This window comes from Pan troglodytes, chromosome 15 (genome assembly GCF_028858775.2).
Source record: "Pan troglodytes isolate AG18354 chromosome 15, NHGRI_mPanTro3-v2.0_pri, whole genome shotgun sequence".
NCBI classification, from domain to species: Eukaryota; Metazoa; Chordata; class Mammalia; order Primates; family Hominidae; genus Pan; species Pan troglodytes.
In genome coordinates, this window is record NC_072413.2 from 19,493,878 (window position 1) to 19,518,840 (window position 24,963).

The window sequence follows — 24,963 nt, forward strand, 5'->3', positions numbered from 1 at the left end:
GAAGAGGTTTCACCATGTTGCCCAGGCTGGTCTCCAACTCCTGAGCTCAAGCAATCCACCCAACCAAGCCTCCCAAAGTGCTGGAATTATAGGCATGAACCACCGCGCCCGGCCCACTCTTATTCTTTATGTAAAGCTAAAGTCATAGCACAGGAGAAAGAGAATTTATGCTTTTATAAGCCTCAAAGATAATTATGATGAAAAGAAATTGTTCTTTGCGTAACTAAGAAGTGAAACTGGGTCCAGTGGTTACTTGTAGAGAGGCCAATTTTAGACTGAAAAATAGAAACTGAACACCTTTCAAAAGATGAAATGCTTTCAAGTTGGGTTCTCAGCCTGTGGATATGTTAGAGCTGTTTTGTGCAATAAGCTTTCTCATGCAATGACAGGTTATTGAAGCAAATATTCAAATATCAGCTGAGTGGTTGAATTAGATGACTTTTAATTTCTCTGCCAACACTCAGATTACATTGGCTTTTCAGCCGTGATGATGTTTTTTAATTGACCCATCCATACTCTCCAATGTCTGGCCCTGGACAAAATTGTAAAATAAGATGCTGGTATTCCTCTAGTCCCTAGAACTGAATGTATCCATCTTGGCACCATTGATATTTGGGCCAGGTAATTCTTTTTTATGGAAGACTGGTGCATTGTAGAATGCTAAGCAGCAACCTTGGGCCCTACCTACTTGATGTCGGTAGCACCCCTCCCTCCAGTTGTGACAACCAAAAATATCTCTACACATTGCCAGATGTCTCCTGGGAAGCAAAATTACTTCTTTCTCTGAAAAACAATGCCTTAGAAGGATATGATAAGAAAGGTTTTAAGAACTTAATGTCTAATTTCTCAAGATCTTTGTATTTAAAAAGACCTGCGAAGATCTACCATAACCAAACAGCACATCCAAAATCTGAATTCCTGCCCTAGCTTTTGCTCCCTACCCCATTTTTCTGAATTTTCTGTGTTGTATTATTGTAACCACATCAGGCCAATCTGGTTCAACTTTTATGTAGCAAAGTTGTAAGTTATTTCTCGGTTGCCATGGACCCCAGGTTGAAAGTCATGTAACCTGAGCATGCCCAGATGAACACATGTTCTACCACAGGGGAAACCTGAGTACTCAGACCAAGAAGGGTGGGGAGGACTGAATTGAGAAGCAGACACCGCATAGCAGGATCTAGAATCCAATCAGATGAGCTCTGGCATCACCCCATGGCAGGATCCAGTCATATCATGCCTCCTGGCATCATGTCATTGCAAAATGCAATCAGATCACACCTCATTACCCTATGCTTATAAAATCCAACCCAACCCCCAGCTCAGAGAGACAGGTTTGAGCATTTCTTCCTATCTCCTTGGCAGTTAAATCATGTTGCTTCTCTGCTTAAATGCTTTTCGGTCCTCCCCATTGCCCACAAGCTTAAGTCCAAGCATTTTAAAATGGTGCATGGACCTCTGTGATTTGGCTCCTGCCCACTCTTCGGCGTCATCTCCCATGTCCCCTCTCTTGCACTTCATGATTTGGTGATAGCAGTTTGAGGGAGGTAGCACTGATATTTTTTTTTTCCTTACCAGAGCTTTCTATATCTGTTATTTCAGTCTCAGAGTACATTCAGCATAGTGCTGCATTAGGACAGCATACAAAGGGATCAGTGTCACTTCCCAACTCTGTTAACTCTTCCAATGAAGACACGCAGGGATAATGGTCTTTTAACATACCTGGCAATTTTAAAGTTTTACGTTGACATTGAGAACATCTCACTGGTATTTAAAACTTGAGCTCTTTAAATGTATAATTTGTTTAATCAAATTGTACCTTCTTTTTTACACTTTGCAAGTATGTCATAGTAAATACATTATATTTAATTAAGCAACTTGCCCTAGTTTCTGTATTGGGGATTTTAACATCATTGGTTGGATCTTTTGTTTTGTCATCTTGCTATTTTTCAGAATCTTGAAATAGCACGTTTCCATGATGTCTGTTCTCTTCAGTGCCTGTGGAAGCATACAAAAAATATGATGTCTATTCCCCATTTCTGGTTTTCCTGACTCTGAATTAACAGTTGTATCTTCAGTGTTGACTTCTTGGACTTGTTCCTTGGTTGCACAAGCCTCCTCAATATTTTCTCCAAAACTGACATTTTCTTAACTCTTTATTGGTAGAATATCTACAATTGTGTGTCGCATCTCTTCAATAGGTTGAGCCCCTGCCAGAATGGCCTTCTCATAGATTGCGAGAATACTTTCAATAGGACTTGGGGTTGGTTCAGTATGTGCAAGACATATTCAATATTTTACAAGATTTTTGGCATCTGGAATATTTTTAATCAGATCGTTCAGTGTGACCGGTATTTCTTCTTCTGGGCATCCTTCATTAATTAGGTTTAGGCATTCAGAAAATGTGTTGCTTACCTTTTCAGTAAATAATTTTTGTTCATCTTCTGCCATGGTAGTCCAAAAGGACCCAACTGGTTTTTCATTTTGTTCTTAAGGTTCATACTAGGTAACTATTCAGTTAGGAGGCCTTTTCAGCACTCTTTCTTTGCCAGCTTTCCACTCATTCAGATGAGCTTTTCTCTCTTCTGAGTTTCTTTGGATTGAGTTGATCTACTATCAGCAGTTGGTTTTGCTATAGTATATCTTCACTGGTCAATAGGTTTTGATTTTTCTATCAGTTTGGCATTAGAAGATGAAGCACAAGTGGGAGCAGTGGCTCACACCTGTAATCCCAGGACTTTGGGAGGCTGAGGTAGGAGGATCCCTTGAGACCAGGAGTTCAAGACCAGCCCGGCCAATATAATGAGACCCTGTCTGTAAAAAAATAGTTGTTTTTTTTTTTTTTTTTGAGATGGAGTTTCACTCTTGTTGCCCAGTCTGGAGTGCAATGGCGCAATCTCAGCTCACGGCAACTTCCACCTCCCAGGTTTAAGCAATTCTCCTGCCTCAGCTTCCCAAGTAGCTGGGATTTCAGGCTCCTGACACCATGCCCGGCTAATTTTTGTATTTTTAGTAGAGATGGGGTTTCGTCATGTTGGCCAAGCTGGTCCCGAACTCCTGACCTCAGATGATCCGCCCACCTCGGCCTCCCAAAGTGCTCGGATTATAGGTGTGAGCCACCGTGCCTGGCTTAAAAAATAATTTTTTAAAACAGTAAGATGAAGCAGGCCTGGCTACGATTTCACATGCTATTTTCCTTTTTCTTTTTTCCTTTTTAAAACTTTCTTTATTTTAGCAACCACTTGTCCAAAAGATCAGATGCACAATCTTCTTGATTGTGCCTTATCTCTTTTCTATGTCCTGAGAGGAACTGGTTTTGACCCTAGATAACACTGTTTTTGATTGTAATAATTCTTTTCTATGAGACCTTTTCCTGACTGTAAACAAGGCTGAGATTCTACCGATGCCTTCTTTCACAGTGTCCTGGGTATTATTGGATGACTTCTAATAAGAGATCACACAAACTTAGCACTACATTTGGTGTACCCCAAGTTACATTTAGTGTAACCCAGGGTCCTTGCACACACTGTGAACAAGTACACACTGTTGCACCTTGAGTTTTTGTTGTTTCAAAAATTCCAGGAAGAAGCAAAACAAAACCCATTCGATCCAGAGATGCCCTCTGAATTGGAGATGAATTTGGCAAACTCCCCACATTACCATACAAAAAGTCCCACCCAAGGAGGAGTATTTTTGCCACTTTCTATACATGTGATACATGAAGAAGCATGATTGATGACTGTACTCCACCTCTACATACGATGACTCAGCTAAGCAGCCCAATACAAGCCCTGTTTTTAGCTTTGTTCCGAGAGGAACTGCTTTGGGAATTATCCCCAGTATTCTCCTTCTTTGTTGCAAGTAATGAAATCCCCTTGTTCAATTTTCCTTGGTTGTGGTCATTGGACTGTCACTGGCCAAGCGACCAGCTCACCCATTGTGTGGTAACAGTAGCAGTTATATTTGAGACTCTATTACTCTTCACTGTTACGCTGCTGGTGTTTATAAGCTGAGGCTCTGTTGCTTTAGGAATAGTAATTGAAAATTTCTTTGTTGCTGCAGAACTCTCATCTTTGACTTGTAGAGGTTTTCTAAATGAATTAAACTTAGACTGAACAATTTGGCCTCAATAAGATTCTATCACAGACTTCTTGGGTGTGTCAGCCTCTTGATTTTGTTTTTCTGCAACCATTTGTTTCTGTGTACTATTATTGTTAGGGTGAAATGTCTTACATTAATGTCATATGTTGACATTGGGGGTCGTCTTCAGTTGGTAACAACTTCAGGGTTTGATTATTATCCTCAAATTTATGTGTGACAATTACTATAGTTGAATTGGTCAGTTCATTAGAAGGTTTTAAAGGAATACAATTTTTACCACCATTGTATTATTTTTGCTTCTCATGAGTCTGTTGACATTTTCTTTACCAGCCATTTCTCACTGAAGTTTCAAAATATTTCTCTCTTCTTGGAACTGGTCCTCAAATGTCACCACTCTCTGGCCTCTATTGAGGTTACATAGCTATGGTAGCCAACTTACAGATTCCAGCCCAGGTCCTTATCATTCTCAGATGCAAAAAGCCTGGACACTATCTGATTTTCCTGTTTGTATCAAAAAATGTTTTTCTTCTTAACAGATGTTTCTTGAGTCTTTGTCTTATTCGCTCTTTGAACATGAATTGGGCCTTGGAGGCCACTGCAGGTCTTGGGACGTGGCTTGGGTATTTGTCACAGCCTAAGGTGAGGGGATGCATCTCCAGCTTTGACTGCAGATGTAGGACTCCTTCAGGCCACAACCAGTGAACACCGCCTAATTTTTTTTCTTGTGTAGTGAAAATCACAATTCAATATTGGGTTCCACCCATTTTGCTTTGACTCACACTGTTTCCTTAGTGCTACTCAGCAATTAGTGAAATGGTCTCTGGTACTGCACAAAATATGAAATGCTTCAAGAATTTGCATGTCATCCTTGCTCACAGGCCCTGCTAATCTTCTCTGTATTGTTTCAATGTTAGTATATGTGCTACTGAAGCAAGCACTAAATTATTAATTAATATGTATGACAGACTCCTCCATCTCATCCGTGCAATTCATTATCTCCCTCTCCCTCCTTTTTTTTTTTTTTTTTTTTTTTGGTTCGTTTTGATTATCCCAAGGATGATGATGATGACAACACTGACTCAGTGATGGGCTGGGTGAGGGTCAGGGCTGTTTGTTGCACACATTAGTGAGATGTCAATAAAAAAACTGTTCCCGGAACAAACTGAGGGTTGGGCTGCTATTTCTCCGGGACTGATAATGAGATGCAGAAGAACTGAGGAGGAAGAGAGTTGTTTGTTTGTTTGTTTGTTTGTTTGTTTGTTTGTTTGTTTTTTGAGACAGAGTCTCAGTCTGTCACCCAGGCTGGAGTGCACTGGCATGATCTTGGCTCACTGCAACCTCCGCCTCCCAGGTTCAAGCAATTCTCCCGCCTCAGCCTCCCGAGTAGCTAGGATTACAGGTGCCCACCACACCCAGCCAATTTTTTTTTGTATTTTTAATAGAGACAGGGTTTCACCATGTTGGCCAGGCTGGTCTTGAACTCCTGACCTCAGGTGATCCACCCACTTAGGCCTCCCGAAGTGCTGGGATTACAGGCGTGAGCCACCCTGCCTGGCCAGTGGAAGAGAGTTTTATTTCTGTAACCAGTTACAGGGAGAAGGCCTGGAAATTATTGCCAGACCAACTCAAAATTATAGAGTTTTCCAGAGCTTATATACCTTCTAAGCTATATGTCTATGTGTAAGTGTGCATTTGTCTAAAGACACAAGTGATTTACTTCTTTTAATCTATAACTAAAGTCTGAGTCCTGAAGACTTTTTCTCTGAAACCTCAGTAAATTAGATTACTTAATCTAAATGGGTCCAGGTCTTGGGGTGATTACCCTTATCTTGTCTCCTGCTAAATCGCGGAGGTTTGGGAGTTCTTTCAGACCTCCAAAAAACTTGTTTGTAGAGGCCTGGGGAGTTTCTTCAGACCCCCAGTGAAACTTCTTTAATCCTAAATGGGTCCTGTTAAGAATTCCTTCATTATTTTGTCATGCTTTAAGGCCCAGGAAAGGCCTAGGCAAAACTCCTGATGGGCTTTTGTTACATTCCAGCCTTTGTATAAGGGCACTGGCTTTTTTTAGTTTATAATATTTAACTAAACCAATCAGTCAGTACTGAAACAGTTGTGATGGAGGCCTGCATTAGTGAGACCTGGCCTGCCACAAACAAAACCACTAGCGGGAAGTCAAAGTCATATGATGTCAAAATAACTGAGTCAAAAACTCTTACTTTAGCATATATATTTCTTACTTCCATGCCTTATTTAGGCTGTTGTATCCAGTCCTAGCCCCACACCTGTCCTTCAGGACTCCCTCTGCTCAGTATTCACCCACTTTGGGAAGCTTCCCTTGGCCTCTGCGGCCATCATCATGATTATGGTCTTCAATGCTCTCTTAGTACTCTATACACAGGCTATACTTAAAAAAAAAATTATTTTTCTGTTGCCCAGGCTGGAGTGCAGTGGCATGATCTCAGCTCACTGCGACCTCTGCCTCCCAGGTTCAAGCAATTCTCTTGCCTCAGCCTTCCAAGTAGCTGGGATTATGGGTGCATGCCACCACGCTTGGCTAATTTTTGTATTTTTAGTAGAGACAGGGTTTCACCATGTTGGCCAGGCTGGCCTCGAACTCCTGACCTCAGGTGATCCTCGGCCTCCCAAAGTGCTGGGATTACAGGTGGGAGCCACCACGCCCAGCAAAAATTTTAAACTTTGTATGCAAAAAAAAAGAAATCACAATAATGGTAAAGTTCAAATGAAAAGTTGAGGAAGGAGGGATGACAGAGAATAACATATAGCTAAAAGATTGTTAGTATTAATATTGAAAAAAATAAAACATTGATAAAGACAAAATAGCCAATTTACCAAAAAGAAAGAAATTTAAATGGCCAATAAATCTATGAAGGATTATTTGTATTCATAGTAGTTAAATAAATGCAATTTAAAGCAATAAGATGCTGACCAGGTGCAGGTGTCATGCACATATAGTCCCAGCTACTCAGGATTCTGAGAAGGCAGAATGGCTTGAGCTCAGGAGTTTGAGGCCAGCCTGGGCAACATGGTGAGACTCTGTCTCTAAAAAATAAAAATAGGCTGGCAAGGAGATTCATGCCTATAATCCCAGTAATTTGGGAGGCCAAGGCGGGAGGACTGCTCGAGGCCAGGAGTTCTAGACCAATCTAGGCAACACAGTGAGACCCCATCTCTACAGATAAGAAATTAGATGAGATAGTGGCACACACCTGTAGTCCCAGCTACTCAGGAGGCAGAGGATTCCCTGAGTCCTTGAGCTGCAGTGAGCCATGATCTTGCCAGTATACTCCATGGCTTGGGGGATACAGTGAAACTCCATCTCCAAAAAAATAAAAAGAAAAAGAATTCAATCAGTAAGGTGCCATTTTATGCCAATCAGATAATTAACATTTTCAAATGCATAAAACCCATTGTTGATGATTATGCAAGGAAATAGGCACTTTCTTATATTTCTGGTAGGACTATAAATTGGTATAACTTTAATGGAAAGCAATTTAATGACTTGTATCTACAAATTAAGAGTTGCCTACTTTGGCCCAGCCATTCTGCTTCTAAGAATTTTTCTCAGGAATAGAGTGCAGGGAGTACTTAATCTGGCGCCTGACAGGCAGGTTTGTTTCCTCCTTTAGGACTGGAGGCTGCCACCACTGACATGTTCCACCAGATCCTTGTTGGGCTCAAGAAGCATTCAAGCTTCATCCCCCTTCGTATTTATGAAATCCGGAGGTACTGGAGCAGTGCTGTATGTCCAGCATCTGGCATTGTTCAATCAAGATGTTAGCTGGGACAAAAGACATAAGTCAGAACGCTGGAAGAAACTGGGTCCCAATATTATAATAATCAATAAAGACAAAATATATTTATAGTTTATTTTATTTGTATTTTATCAATAAAGACAAAATTATATTGCATTATAATAATCTATATACATCACTTTGATGTATTGTGTTGGGGATGACACTGATTATATCTGAAACTTGGGAGAAAAAAAAAAACTTTTCCCAGGAATAACCTTGGACATGTGCAAAGAGCTACTTACTGAAATGTACATTACAGGATTAATTTTAAAAGCTTAAAAGGCAAACAGTCTAGATATCCAACAGTAAAGTAACTGACTTTTTTTTTGTTTGTTTTGTTTTGTTTTTTTGAGAAAGGGTCTCACTCTGTCACTCAGGCTGGAGTGCAGTGGCACCATCCTGGCTCACTGACCTCAAGCAATCCACCTGCCTTGGCCTCCCAAAGTGCTGGGATTACAGGCATGAGCCACCACACCCAGCCTGTAGTATATTTTTAAGGGAAAAGCATACTGCATTCAATTTTTAAATTGGCAAATGACTTGAATAGACATTTCTCCAAAGAAGATATACAAATTGCCAACAAGGACATGATAATGATGTTGAGTAGGGAATGGAATTCAAAACTACAAAGAGATACCACTTTACCACTTCACATCCACTAGAAGAGCTATTAAAAAATGGAAAATAGGCCAGCATGGTGGCTCACGCATTTAATACCAACACTTTGGGAGGCCAAGGTGAGAGGACTGCTTGAGCCTAGGAGTTCAAAACCAGCCTGGGTAACATGGTGAGACCTCCATCTCTATAAAAATGTATTTAAAATTAGCTGGGCATGGTGGCATGTGCCTGTAGTCCCAGCTACTCAGGAGGCTGAGGTTGGAGGAGCCCTTGAGCCTGGGAGGTCAAGGCTGCAATGAACCATGATCACACCACTGCACTCCAGCCTGGGCAACAGAGATCCCGTCTCAATAAAAAGGGAAAATAACAAGTGTTGACAAGGATGTGGAGAAATTGGCACTCTCATATATTGCTGGTAGAAATGTAGAATGCTGCAATCACTGTGGAAAATAGTTTGGTGGTTCTTCAATAGGTTAAGCACAGAATTACCATATGACCAGCAATTCCATTCATGGGTATATATCAAATGGGTGCTCAATTGCATATGAATGTTCATAGCAGCACTATTCACAATAGCAAAGAGTGGAAACGACTCAAATATCCATCAACTGATGAATGGATCAGCAAAATGTGATATATATCTATATGATGAAATGACATGTTTATTATTTAACCATGCTACAGCACATATGAACCTATATAATATTATGCTCAGTGCAAAAAGCAGACACAAAAAGCCGCATATTGTATGATTTCATTTATATGAAATATCCAAAACAGACAAATCCATGGAAATGGAAGAGCCTATTAGGGTTAGCAGGAGCTGGGGAAAGGAGAGAGTGGGGAATGAGTGCTTGTAATGGTTATGGAATTTTAAAATGATGAAGATTTTATTGAACTACTGTAGATAATGGTGATGTTGCACAACACCGTGAATGTACTAAATGCCACACTGAATAGTGCACTTTAAAATGATAAAATGGTGAATTTTATATTATGTGAATTTTATCATAGGGAAAAAAAAGCATCTTACAAAACAGTAGAGGGCCAGGCACGGTGGCTCACGCCTGCAATCCCAGTGCTTTTGGAGGCCAACGTGGGCAGATCACTTGAGGCCAGGAGTTCGAAACCAGCCTGGCCAACCTGGTGAAACCCCGTCTCTACCCAAAATACAAAAATTAGCCGGGCATGGTGGCGTGTACCTGTAATCCCAGATACTTGGGAGGCTAAGGCAGGAGACTCGTTTGAACCTGGGAGGCAGAGATTGGAGTGAGCCGAGATTGTGCCACTGCACTCCAGCCTGGGCAACAGAGTGAGACCCTGTCTCAAAACAAAAACAAAACAAAACAAAACAAAAAACCCACAGTAGAAATGGTTGGTCTTGTTCTTCTAGAAGTATATGCACGGAAAAAAAAGGTGTGGAAAGATAAATATCAAATTCCTCTAGTTGTCCATGGGTGGTCATTTAGGACTAATGTTCTAATTTTTCTACAGCAATCCTAGATTACTCGAGTCCTTCTAAAACATGCTGTAGAATAATATCTAATGAAACAGGGGAAGTGGCCATCATATATTTGTATATTATTAAACCAAAACACTATATTTGAGTGATCTCAATTGTATTGCAAAAATACACATATTGCATAGAAAAAAAAACTACTGAAAGAATATATGCCAATATGTTATTAGTGGTTATGTTTCAATGGAGTGATCATAAGTGAATTTTATTTACTTTTTAAAAAATATATTTTCAAAATGTCTCTAGTGAGTATATGTTACTTTCTTTTTTTGTTTCATTTTAATTTTTATATTTTCTTTTATTTGTGTGTATGTAACAAGGGATCACTCTGTCACCCAGGCTCTGGAGTACAGTGGCGCAATCACAGCTCACTGCAGCCTTGACCTCTGGGCTCAGGTGATTCTCCCACCTCAGTCTCTTGGGTAGCTGGGACAATATGCGCAACCCACCATGCCCAGTAATTTTTTGTATTTTTAGTAGAGATGGGATTTCACCATGTTGCTCAGTCTGGTCTCGAACTCCTGGACTCAAGCAAGCCACCCACCTTGGCCTCCCTAAGTGCTGGGATTATAGGCATGAGCCACTGCACCCGGCCATATATTGCTTTCATAATCTGAGTTTTAAATATTTTTTAAAAGATTCTCTTACATATATTGAGCTCAATATTATCCATATATTGAGTCAAAAATTCTCTCTTTTTTCCTTTTGTTTTTTTGAGACGGAGTCTCACTCTGTCACCCAGGCTGGAGTACAGTGGCATGATCTCGGCTCACTGCAACCTCCACCTCCCAGGTTCATGCAAACCTCCTGCCTCAGCCTCCCAAGTAACTGGGATTACAGGTGTGCACCACTGCACCTGGCTAATTTTTGTATTTTTAGTAGAGACGGGTTTTCAACATGTTGACCAGGCTGGTATTGAACTCCTGACCTCAAGTGATCCATCTCTCTCTGCCTCCCAAAGTGTTGGGATTACAGGCATGAGCCATGGTGCCTAGCCCCCAAAATTCTTCTTACTGGTTAAATGAAACCTTTAGTTGGGGGAAAATTGAAAGAGTTTTAAAGATAAATAACATCAAACAATTTAGAAACTATCAAAATGAAGGAGGAAGAGTGAGGAGGAGGATGTTCAGAGAGACCAGTAAACATGTGCTTAGACATTTTTTAAAAATCTGAGCTGGGAATATGGCTCACACCTGTAATCTCAGCTACTTGGGAGGCTGAGGCAGGAGGATCCCTTGAGGCGAGCAGTTCAAGACCAGCCTGGGCAACATAGTAAGAACTCCTCCCCCTGCCAACATCTCTAAAAAATAAAGAAAACAAATGCTGACCAGGTGCGGTGTCATCCATATTTAGTCCCAGCTACACAGGAGTCTGAGGAGAGAGGATCACTTGAGCCCAGGAGTTTGAGGCCAGCCTGGGCAACATGGTGAGACTCTGCCTCTAAAAAATAAAAATAGGGCCGGGCGCGGTGGCTCACGGCTGTAATCCCAGCACTTTGTGAGGCCGAGGCAGGCAGATCACCTGAGGTTGGGAGTTCGAGACCAGCCTGACCAACATGGAGAAACCCCGTCTCTACTAAAAATACAAAATTAGCCAGGCATGATGGCACATGCCTGTAATCCCAGCTACTCGGGAGGCTGAAGCAGGAGAATCGCTTGAACCTGGGAGGTGGAGGTTGCGGTGAGCCGAGATTGTGCCATTGCACTCCAGCCTGGGCAATAAGAGCAAAATTCCATCTCAAAAAATTAATTAATTAATTAATTAAAAATAAAAATAGGCCAGGCATGGTGGTTGAAAGGGCAGGGGAAAAAAGAAATTTCTAAAAAACCTCTTGCATAGTTGTCTAGCAGAGTCAAATATGTGATTATTGTAGGAGAGAAGTTCCTTTTGCTTTAAAGACAGGATCACCCTTTGTCACCCAGGCTGGAGTCCAGTGGTCCAATCGTAGTTCACTGCAGCCTTGAACTCCTGGCCTCAAGAGTTCCTCTTGCCTCGATCCTCCCACTTAAACCTCCCAAGTAGCTGATTCTACAGGTACCAGCCACCATGCCTAGCTGAGGAGTATCTTTCAAAAAGGGAAGAGAATGAGGACACCACAAAATTATATTAGAAGATACAGACTAAAAGTTGCTTTTGCAATAAAGTTGCTTTTGCAACACACAGAGCCAGGGAGTTTAAAAATAACTCAGAAAAGGAGTAAGAGAACTGTTGTCCAAATTTGTGGCCTCTGATTCTGGCTGGCCACTGGGTTGCAGGACTAATGGGCTGCAAGTGTGGTTTGTGTTCACGAAAACGCCTTCGGAAAGGGCCTGGGGTAATAATAGTTATGCACAATCATGCAGTATCTATAATGATAATAATAAAGATACTCATATTGTTAATAACAATACTTACATAGACCTTTGTCATGCTTAGTATTAACATATATTTGGCACTGTCCTAAGCATTTTAGTGTTTTAATTCATTTAGTCCTCACAGTACCCCTAAGAAGCAAGCACTGTTATGATCTCTGTTTTACACATAAGAAAAATGAAGCACAGGAAGGCTGAGTAATGTCTCAGATTACTAATGTCACATAACTAGTAAGCGACAGAGCCAATTTGTAACCAGGTGATTTTACTCTGGAATTCATGCTCTTAACTACTATATTTTATACTGCCTCTGCAGCCAAAATATCCCCTCAGGCAGTAGTTCACAAAGTGTAGTATAGTCCTTTCAAGAAGTCTAGGAGGTCAAAACTATTTTCATAATAATGCCAAGATTTTTTTTTTCTTTTTTTCTTTTTTCTTTCTTTCTTTTTTTTTTTTTTTTTTTTTTTTGACACAATCTCGCTCTGTTGCTCAGGCTGGAGTGCAGTGGTGCGATCTCGGCTCAGTGCCATCTCCACCTCCTGGATTCAAGCGATTCTCATGGCTCAGCCTCCTGAGCAGCTGGGACTACAGGCATGCACCACCACGCCCAGCTAATTTTTGTATTTTTTTGGTAAAGATGGGATTTTGCCATGTTGGCCAGGTTGGTCTCGAGCTCCTGGCCTCAAGTGATCTGCCTGCCTCGGTCTCCCGAAGTGCTGGGATTACAAGTGTGAGCCATGGTGCCCTACCTAATACCACATTTTTTTGTTTGTTTTGTTTCATTTTGTTTTGCCTATTTTACTTTCATTCTGAGTATGCAGAGTTTTCCAGAGGCTACAAGACATGTGATAACATCATCACTCTAATGGCTAACAGAAAATGTGCTTGTATAGTCTTGTATTTTCTAGAAGTTTCTATGGTAAACTCTTTGGGGTCCTGAAACCACAAAGTTTGAGAACCGTTGCCCTAAGGTAAAGGCAATATGGTTTCTCAAGAGATAATCTATACCAATTGCCAGAATTCATCCATTCATTCAGTCAGTCAGTCAATATATAACTATCAAGCACTACATTCTAGGCACTGTGCTAAGTGTGCGGATTACAGTGGTGAGAAAGAGTGGTATGGTCCCTAGACTTATATAGTTTAGTGCAATGGTCCTAAAACATTAGAGTGCAGAGGAATCACTTGGTAAGTTAATTAGAAATGCAAATTCTGGAGCTCCAGCCCAGAGATGTTGAGAACTTTAGTTGATCCTGAAGCAAAAGAACCTACACTGAAAAACATTGTTCTAGTGGTTGTTTAGCCTGAAGAGAAAACCTGGTGAAATGAAAATGATCACCATATATAAAGACCTATGTGACTCCAGAGAGCAGAATAGCTACCAATAGGTAGAACCTAACCTGAAGACAGGTTTCTATCCAATATTAGGAATGGTCACTCAGCTGAGGCAGCGGGCTCCCAACCAACTGCAAATTTTGAGTCCACTAGAGAGCCATCCCAAAGACATTGTCATAAGGATTCCCACATTGGAAGTGACATTTTTCCATATGACCTCTAAGCATAAGGGAATTATAATAAGAATCAAGAGGGATTGATGAATACTGTGACTTAAGAAATAAACCCTCAGAATCTCCAAAGTGATAAGTGTCTTTTGTGTTCTAAGGAGATAACTGATGGCTGGGGGCTGGACAGCCTTAGGATAGGGGCTGGATACCGGGGAACAAACCATGTAATTAGAGGGTTGGAACTTTCAGCCAGTGCTTCTGCCACTACCATGAGGAGAGAAGAGCTGAAGTTTGTGTTGATCACCAATGGCCAATGAATCAATCATGCCTATATAATAAAGCCTTCATAAAATCCCAAAAGAATGGTGTTTGGAGTGCTTCACAGTTGCTGAACACCGAAGGGTGGGGTGCCCCCAGGGGACAAGGAGCTTCCATGCCTCTTTCCCCATACCTTGCCCTATGTACTTCTTCATCTGGCTGTTCATCTGTATACTTTGTAATACTCTTGCCAATAAATCAGTAAACATTAAGTAAGTGTTTCCCCGATTCTGGGAGCTGCTCTAACAAATTATCAAACCGGAGATGGGGTCAAGGGAACCTCCAATTTATAGCTAGTTGATCAGAAATTCCAAAGATCCAGACTTGCCACTGGCATCTGTAGTCTGTGGGACTGAGCCCTTAATTTGTGAGATCTGACCCTAACCCCAGGTAGATAGTGTCAGGACGGAATTAAATTGTAAGACACCCAGTTGATGTCAAAAAATTGGTTGGTATGAGAGAGAAGCTCACATGTCTTGTTCCACAAGTGTTATGTTGACAGCATAGTAGGAAAAAACAATTTGTCTTTTTCCTATTACACAAAAGATGTAACTGATTTAATGCACTGTTTTAACCATTCATTTTCCCCAACAAACTGTGTCAAATCAAATGATAACACAAATTCTAAAGTGAACACATAGGCTAGAACAGGCCATAAGAGCTGGCCAAAGTTCAAGGACTTTAAGGGTGAGAGAATGAGGACTTTGAAAATGAGAAAAAAGCGGAACGGCTTCCCAGACTTTCCCATGTTACTCATGGAATGGCACCTAAAGTTCAGTGACTTCATTAGTAAGGGCAGAGAACAGCAGATCTTTCTTCTTTTGGGGACCTCGGGAGAGAGTGTTTATCAGATTTAGTCACTACAACTAACAACACCTGCATTCTAGGTTCATATATTGTTTCTGTGCCATAGAAATTCAACGTAGTTATGAAACACATACGAAGCATCTTATATAACTTGGCTAGTTCTCAGTTTTGTTTCTTGCTGAGCTATTCGGCCTAGTCAAGGTTTCAGTACAGCAAATTTAGCCATGGCCTGCATACTTTAGGAGTTCTACACGCATGAACGTTAACCCTTGGAAGCAAACACTATTATCTCCATTTTAGGAATGACTATGATTAATTTTATAAGTGACTTTATATTTCACTGGGAAAATAGAAGAATCCAACTGAAAACTGATTCGTCTTCCCTTACCAAAGCTATCAAACTACTTGGATCTGTAGCCTGCCTACCTTCTCACCTATTACAGTAGATAAATTTTTCTCACTACTATCAAAGACCAATCCCCCCATTTGTATACTAAACTCCAATCTCTCTTCTTTACTCACAGATTTTGCTCCTCTGATTATACCCTCTCTGTTCTGCATCATCAAGCTCTCCCTCTGTAAGATTATTCCTATTATTCTGAAAATATGTTATAGTATCTCCCATCTTTATAAAAAGGTTGTTTTAGCTGAAGGATTTCATCACCACCAGATGTGTCTTACAACAAATGCTAAAAAGAGTTATTTAAGCGGAAAGAAAAGGATGCAAATTAGTAACACAAAATCATATTAAAGTATAAAACTCACTGATAAAAGTAAGTACAGAGTCAAATTCATAATACTCTAATACTGTAATTTTGGTATATAAGTCACTTATATCTTTAGTATGAAGGCTAAAAGACAAAACTATTAAAACAATAATAGCTGATTAATTCATTAAGGGATATTCAATATAAAAAGATGTAAATTGTGGCCGGGCGTGGTGGCTCACGCCTGTAATCCCAGCACTTTGGGAGGCCAAGGAGGGTGGATCACGAGGTCAGGAGATCGAGACCATCCTGGCTAACATGGTGAAACCCCGTCTCTACTAAAAATACAAAAAATTAGCCAGGTATGGTGGCAGGCGCCTGTGGTCCCAGCTACTTGGGAAGCTGAGGCAGGAGAATGGTGTGAACCCAGGAGGCAGAGCTTGCAGTGAGCAGAGATCGTGCCACTGCACTCCAGCCTGGGTGACAGAGGGAGACTCCGTCTCAAAAAAAAAAAAAAGAAAAAAAGATGTAAATTGTGTCATCAAAAATTCAAAATGAGAAAGTGGAGTAAAAGTGTAGAGGTGTTTTTGTAATCAAAGTTAAGTTATTATCAGCTTAAAATAGCCTGTTATAACTATTAGATATTTTTATAAGCCTCATGGTAACCACAAGGCAAAAACCTATAGTAGATACACACAAAAAATAAAGAGTAAAAAATCAAAACATACCACTACAGAAATCTCTTAAACACAAAGGAAAATAGCAAAAGTGGAAGAAAGGAACAAACAATCTACAAACAACCAGAAAACAATTAGCAAAATGGCAGTTAAGTCCTAGTCTATCAATTATTACCCTGAATGTAAATTTAGTAAATTATCCAATCAAAAGACAGACAGTGGCTGAATGGATTTTTTTTTAAAAAAAGACCCAATTATATGCTGCCTACAAGAGACTCATTTCACCTGTAAGAAGACATATAAACTGAAAGTGAAGGGATGGAAAAAGACATTTTATGCAAGTGGAAAAAAAAGAGAGCAGGAGTAGCTGTGATTATATCAGATAAAACAGACTTTAAATCAAAACTATAAAAAGAAGACCAGGCACAGTGGCAACCCCTGTAATACCAGCATTTTGGGAGACCAAGCCAGGTGGATCACCTGAGGTCAGGGATTCAAGACCAGCCTGGACAACACGGTGAAACCCCATCCCTACTAAAAATACAAAAATTAGCTGGGCATAGTGATGGGCACCTGTAATCCCAGCTACTCAGGAGGCTGAGGCATAAGAATCATTTGAACTCAGGAGGTGGAGCGTGCAGTGAGCTGAGATCATGCCACTGCACTCCAGCCTGGGTGGCAAGAGGGAAACTCCATCTAAAAAAAAAAAAAAAAAAAACTATAAAAAGAGACAAAGAAGGTCATTCTGTAGTGAAACAAGTCAATTCAATATTCAGTAAGAGGGTACAACAATTGTAAATGTATATTCACCCAATATCAAAGCTCCTAAACAGGGGTCCTCAACCCCTGGGCCACAGACCAGTACCAGTCAGTGGCCTGTTAGGAACTGGGCCACACAACAGGAGATAAGCAGCAGGTAAGCAAGCATTACTGCCTGAGCTCCACCCCCTGTCAGATCAGCAGTGGCATTAGGTTCTCATAGGAGTGCGAACCCTATTGTGAACCGTGCACGTGAGGCATCTAGGTTGCGCACTCCTTATGAGAGTCGAATGCCTGATGATGATCTGAGATGGAACACTTTTATCCCAAAACCATCTGTCCTCCCGCTACCCACCCATGGAAAAATTGTCCTCCACGAAATCAGTCCCTGGTGCCAAGAAGGTTGAGACTGCTGCTCCTAAATATATAAAGCAAACATGGATAGATCTGAAGGGAAAAACAGACTATGATACAATAGTAATAGAAGACTTCAATATCCCACTTGAAGCAATGGAGAGATCATTCAGACAGAAAATCAATAAGGAAACATTGGACTTAAACTACACTCTGGACCAAATAAACTTAACAGATATATACAGATTTGACATACATTCAACAATGGCAGAATACACATTCTTCTCAAGTGCACGTAGAACATTCTTTAGGATAAATCAAATGTTAAACCACAAACACTAAGTCTTAACAAATTTATGAAGATTGAAATTATCTCAAGTGTCTTTTCTGCCTACAATGGTATAAAACTAGAAATCAGTAACAAGAGAAACTTCAGAAAATTCATAAATACATGGAAATTAAATATTATGTTCCTAGAAAACTAATGGGTCAATGAGGAAATTAAAAGGGAATTTCAGAGGCCAGGCACAGTGGCTCACACTGGTAATCCCAGCACCTTGGAAAGCCAAGGCAGGAGGATTGCTTGAGCATAAGAGTTTGAGACCAGCTTGGGCAACACAGCAAGACCCCAATCTCTAAAAAGCCAGGGGCGGGGTGGATTAAAAACATCTTGAGACAAATGAAAATGGAAACATAACATATCAAAATTTATGAGATGCATTAGCTGTTTGTGGTGGTGCACACCTGTAGTCTCAGCTACACAGGAGGCTGAGACAGGAGGATAACTTGAACCCAGGAGTTGGAGCCTGCAGTGAGCTATGCTCACACCACTGGACTCCATCCTAGGTGAAAGAGTGCGATCCTGTCTCTCTAAAAAACAAAAACAAAAATTTACAAGATGAGCAGCAGAGGTCAATAGCAATAAATGGCTAAAAAGAAGAAAGATCTCAAATAAACAATCTAATATCTCATTGCATTTCAAGAGACTAGAAGAACAAGAACAAACTAAGCTCAAATTTAGTAGAAGAAAGAAAATAATAAAAATATGAGTGGAAATAAATGAAACAGAGACTATACAAACAAAAAATATTAACAAAATATATTAGTCCATTTTCACACTGCTGATAAGATACCCAAAAATGGGCAATTTACAAAAGAAAGAGGTTTAATGGACTTACAGTTCCACATGGCTGGGGAAGTCTCACAATCACGGTGGAAGGCAAGGAGGAGCAAGTCACGTCTTACATAGATGAAAGCAGGCAAACAGAGAGCTTGTGCAGGGAAACTCTGCCTTATAGAGCCATCAGATCTTGTGAGGCTTATTCACTTATTACAAGAACAGCACAGGAAAGACCTGCCCCCATGATTCAATTACTTCCCACCAGGTCCCTCCTACAACAGGTAGGAATTCAAGATGAGATTTGGGTGGGGCCACAGCCAAACCATATCACAAAATGAAGAGTTTGTTTTTTAAAAAGATTTCAAAATCAATAAACCTTCAGCTAGATTAAGAAAAAAAGAGAAGATTCAAATAAATAAAATCAGGCCTGTCACAGTGGTTCACATCTGTAATCCCATCACTTTGGGAAGCTGAGGTGGGAGGATCACTTGAGGCCAGGAGTTCAAGACCAGCCTGGGGAACAAAGCAAGACCCTGTTTCTACAGAAAATAAATAAAACTTAGCTGGGCATGGTGGCTTGTGCCTGTAGTCCCAGCTACTTGGAAAGCTGAGGCAGGAGAATTCCTTGAGCCCAGGAGTTCAAGGCTGCAGTGAACTATGATCACACCATTGCACTCCAGCCAGGGTGATGGAGTGAGACCCTGTCTCAAATAAATAAATAAAATCAGAAATGAAAAAGGAGATATTACAACTGATACAGTAGAAATAAAAAGGATCATAGGAGACTATTATAAGCAATTATATGTAAAACAATTGGATAACCTAGAAGAAATGGATAATTCATAGACACATATAGTCTACCAAGATTGAAGCTTGAAGAAACAGAAAATCTGAAGAGACAAATAACAAGTAAGGAGATTAATAATAATAATAATAATAAATCTTCCATCGAAAAGCCCAGGACCTGATGGTTCACTGCTGAATTCTACCAATAATCTAAAGAACTAATACCAATCTTCCTCAAACTCTTTCAAAAAAATTGAAGAGGAAGGAATACTTTCAAACTCATTTTATGAGGCCAGCATTACCCTGATACCAAAGTCAGATAAGGACATTACAAAAAAAGAAAACTACAGGCTGATATTCCTGATAAACATAGGTGCAAAAATCCTCAGTAAAGGTACTCACTTATCTGTGGAAGCTAAGAATTAAAACAATTGAACTCATGGACATGGAGATAGAGAGTAGAAGAATGGTTACCAGAGGCTGAGAAGGGTAGTCAGGGTGAGGGGAGGGGGATGGTTAATGGGTACAAAAAATAGTTAGAAAGAATAAATAAGACCTAGTATTTGCTAGGTAAATAAGACCTAGTATTTGCTAGGTAAAAACAGAGTAAAAGATAATCTAATTGTACATTTAAAAATAACTAAAAGAATGTAATTGGATTGTTTGAAACACAAAGGATAAATGCTTGAGGTGATGGATACCCTATTTACCTTGATGTGGTTATTATGCATTACATGCCTATATCAAAATATCTCCTGTAACCCATAAATATATATACCTACTATGTACCCACAAAAAATTTAAATTAAAAAAACCCTCCACAAAATACTAGCAAACAAAATTCAACAGCCCAGAAGAAAAGATGATTCACCATGATCTAGTGGGACTTATCCCTGAGATGCAAGAAAGGTTCAAAATACGCAAATTAATAAATGTGATACAACGCATTAACAGACTGAAGGAGAAAAACCATATAATTATTGCAATAGATCCAGAAAAAGTATTTTACAAAATCAACATCCTTTCATAATAAAAACTCAACAAATTAGGTATACAAGGAACGTACCTCAACACAATAAAGACCATATACAACTAACCCACGACTAACATCATACTCAATAACATCATACTCAATAAGGAGAAGTTGAAAGTTTTTCTTCTAAGATCAGGAACAAGACAAGGAGTCCCCCTCTGGCCAGTTCTATTCAACATAGTACTAGATGTCCTAGCTAGAGCAATAAGCCAAGAGGAAAAAAACAATAAAATGCATCCAGATTGGAAAGAAAGAGGTCAAATTGTCTCTGTTTGCAGATAGCATGATCTTATATACAGAAAATTCTAAAGATTTCACAGAAAAACTGCTGGCACTAATGGATTAATTCAGTAAAGTTGAAGTATACAAAATCAATTACAAAAATCAATAGTGTTTCTATACACTAACAGTGAACTATCTGAAAAAGAAATCAAGAAAACAATCCCATCTGCAATAGCTACAAAAAAATAGGCCAGGTGCAGTGGCTCATGTGTGTAATTACAGCACTTTGGGAGGCTAAAGAAGGAGGATCACTTGAGCCCAGGAGTTCAAAATCAGCCTGGGTAATATGGCGAAACCCCGCCTCTACAAAAAAAAAAATCAAAACATTAGCTGGGCATAGTGGCACACGGCTGTGGTTCCAGCTGCTCAGGAGGCTGAGGCAAGAGGATTGCTTCAATCCAGGAGGCTGCAGCTGCAGTGAGCCATGTTCATTCTACTGCATTCCAGCCTGGGTGACAGAGGAGACCCTGTCTCATAAAATAAAATAAAACATGCTGGGCACAGTGGCTCTCACCTGTAATCCCAGCACTTTGGGAGGCTGAGGCGGGCAAGGTCAGAAGTTCGAGACCAGCCTGGCCAACATGGTGAAACCCCATCTCTACTAAAAATACAAAAATTAGCCAGGTGTGGTAGTGCACACCTGCAGTCCCAGCTACTCAGGAGGTTGAGGCAGGAGAATCGCTTAAACCTGGGAGGCAGAGGTTGCAGTGAGCTGAGATCGTGCCATTGCGCTCCAGCCTGGGTGACAAGAGCAAAGCTCTGTGTCAAAAATAAATACAATACAATAAAATACTTAGGAATAAATTTAACAAAGGAGGTGAAAGATATAGATGTTGAAAGCTATAAAACCTTGAGGTGGTTCACACCTGTAATCCCAGCACTTTGGGAGGTCGAGGCAAGTGGATCACCTGAGGTCAGGAGTTCAAGACCAGCCTGGCCAACATGGAGAAACCCTGTCTCTACCAAAAATACAAAAAATTAGCCAGGCATGGTGGTGGATGCCTGTAATCCCAACTGCTTGGGAGGCTGAGGCAGGAGAACCGCTTGAACCCAGAAGGCGGAGGTTGCAGTGAGCTGAGATCTCACCATTGCAGTCCAGCCTGGGCAACAAGAGTGAAACTCCATCTCAAAAAAAGGAAAGAAAGAAAGAGAGAAAGAGAGAGAGAGAGAGAAGGGAAGGAAGGAAGGAAGAAAGAAAGAGAAAGAAAGAAAGAGAAGGAAGGAAAAGGAAGGAAGGAAGGAAGGAAGGAAAGAGAAAGAAAGAAAGAAAGAAGAAAGAAAGAAAGAAAGAAATTGAAGAAGACAAATAAATGGGAAGATATTCATGTTCATGGAGTAGAAGAATTAATACTGTCAAAATGTCCATACTACCCAAAGAGAGCTACAGACTCAATGAAATCTCTACCAAATACCAATAACATTCTTCACAGAAGCAGAAAAAAAATCTTGAAATTTATAGGGAGCCACAGAAAAATCCCTAATAGCCAAAGCAATCTTGAGCCAAAAGAACAAAGCTGGTGGCATCACACTGCCTGACTTCAAAATATACTACAAAGTTATAGTAATCAAAACAGCATGATAGTGGCATAAAAACAGATACATTGACCAATGGAATAGAATAGACAGCCCAGAAATAAATCCACATATTTACAGCCAACCAATTTTCACAAAAGATGTCAAGAACACACATGGGAGGAGGACACTCTCTTCAATAAACAGTAATGGGATAACTAGATGTCCACATGGAGAAAAATAAAAGTAGACCCTTACCTCACACTATATACAAAAATCAACTCAAAATAAAGACAGGCTGGGTGTGGTGGCTCATGCCTGTAATCCCAGCACTTTGGAAGGCCGAGGCGGGCAGATGACGAGGTCAGGAGATCAAGACAATCCTGGCTAACACGGCAAAACCCTGTCTCTACTAAAAATACAAAAACAAAATTAGCCAGGCATGGTGGCGGGCGCCTGTAGTCCCAGCTACTCAGGAGGCTGAGGCAGGAGAATGGCGTGAATCCAGGAGGCAGAGCTTGCAGTGAGCCGAGATCGCGCCACTGCACTCCAGCCTGCGTGACAGAGTGAGACTCTGTCAAAACAAAACAAAACAAAACACCTTAAATATAAGACCTAAAACTGTGAAACTACTGGAAGAAAACATACAGGAAAAGCTCTATGACATTGCTCTGGGCAATGATTTTTTCAATATGACCCAAAAAGCACAGGCAACAAAAGCAAAAATAGATAAATGGGATTACATCAAACTAAAAAGCTTCTGCATAGCAAAGAAAACAGTAAACAGAGTGAAGAGACAACCTACAGAATGGGAGAAAGTATTTGCAAATCACGTATCTGATAAGGGATTAATATTTAAAATATTTAGGGAACTCAAATCAACAGCAAGAAAACAAATGACCCAATTTAAAAATAGGGCCAGGTGCAATGGCTCACGCCAGTAATCCCAACATTTTGGGAGGCCGAGGTGGGTGGATCACTTGAGGTCAGGAGTTCAAGACCAGCCTGGCCAACGCGACAAAACTCCGTATCTACTAAAAATGCAAAAATTAGCCAGGCGTGATAGCACACGCCTATGGTCCCAGCTACTCAGGAGGCTGAGGCAAGAGAATCGTTTGAACCCAGGAGGCAGAAGTTGCAGTGAGCTGAGATTGCACCATTGCACTCCAGCCTGGGCAACAGGAAAAATATAGGCAGAGGACCTGACATTTCTCAAAAGAAGACATACAAATGGTCAGCAGGTATATGAAAAAATGCTCAACATCATTAATCAGTGGGGAAATGCAAATTAAAACTACAGATAGCTATCACCTCACAACTGTTAAAGTGGCTGTTATCAAAAAGACAAAAGATAAGTGTTGGTGAGAATGTGGAGAGAAGAGAACCATTGCACACTGTTGGTAGAAATGTAAATTAGTACAGCCATTATGGAGAACAGTATGGAAGTCTGTATTAGTCCTTTCTCGCGCTGCTATAAAGAACTACCTGAGACTGGGTAATTTATAAAGAAAACAGGTTTAGTTGACTCACAGTTCTGCAGGCTATACAGGAAGCATGGCTGGGGAGGCCTCAGGAAACTTACAATCATGGTGGAAGGCGAAGGGGAAGCAGGCACGCTGGAGAAGAAGGAAGAGTGAAGGAGGAGGTGCTACACACTTTTAAACAACCAGATCTCATGATAACTCACTAACTATCACAAGAACTTCTAGGGGGAAATCCACCCCCATGATCAATCACTTCCCACCAGGCCCCTCCTCCAACACTGGGGTCTACAATTCCATATGAGATTTAGGTGGGGACACAGACCCAAACCATATCAAGGTCCCTCAAAAAAAATATATAATTACTGTATGATCCAACAATTCCACTTCTCGGTATAAATCCAAAAGAATTGAATTCAGGATATCAAAGAGATATTTGTGTGCACCTGTGTTCATAGTAGTACCACTCACATGGAAGCAAACCACGTGCTATCCATGGATTAATGGATAAACAAAATGTGGCATATATATGCAATTGAATACTACTGAGCCATTAAAAAGAAGGAAATCCTGTCATTTGAGAAAACATGGATGAACCAGGAGGATATGATGTTAAGTGAAATAAGCCAGGCACAGAAAGACAAATCCCACATGATCTCACTCATGTGTGGAATCTAAAAACGTTAAACTCGTAGAAGTAGAAAGTAGAATGTGGGATACCAAGGGCTACTGTTGTGGTAGGGAGGGAGTTGGGGAGATGTTGGTCAAAGGATACAAAATTTCAGTTAGACAGGAGGAATAAGTTAAAGATATCTGTTGTACAACATGGTGACTATAGTTAATAACAATACATTGTATCTTTGAAACATTCTAAGAGAGCTGATTTCAAGTGTTCTCACCACAAAATGACAACTGTGAGGAATTCCATCTTAATTAGCTTGATTTAGCCATTCCACTATATATATAGGTTTTAAAACATCATGTTGTATATATACAATGTTATCTGTCATTTTAAAAAAAGAAGCTTTTCTTTTTCTATCACGACACTGCCTCTTTTCTTTGCTCTCCATCTATGTCAGTGGGAATTAGGTCTAGTCACATATAACAGAAAACCCAAATTAAAGTAGCATATATAAGATAGGGTTTGTTTTCCTCTATATGAAAGAAGTCCAGAAGTAGATATTATAGTTCCATATAGTCACTAGGGACCCAGGCTCCTTC

General features: G+C 40.4%; 1 non-coding gene and 1 pseudogene across 1 annotated transcript; both read right to left on the reverse strand.

Moving 5' to 3' along the window:
- The window catches only part of LOC104001964 (cytoskeleton-associated protein 2-like), a 17,267-nt pseudogene extending 4,808 nt beyond the window's left edge, over positions 1 to 12,459 (reverse strand).
- Positions 4,930 to 5,036, reverse strand: LOC112205536 (U6 spliceosomal RNA). The gene has a single exon (XR_002939474.1). It is a non-coding gene; the product is annotated as a U6 spliceosomal RNA (small nuclear RNA).
- Positions 12,460 to 24,963: the final 12,504 nt, after the last annotated feature.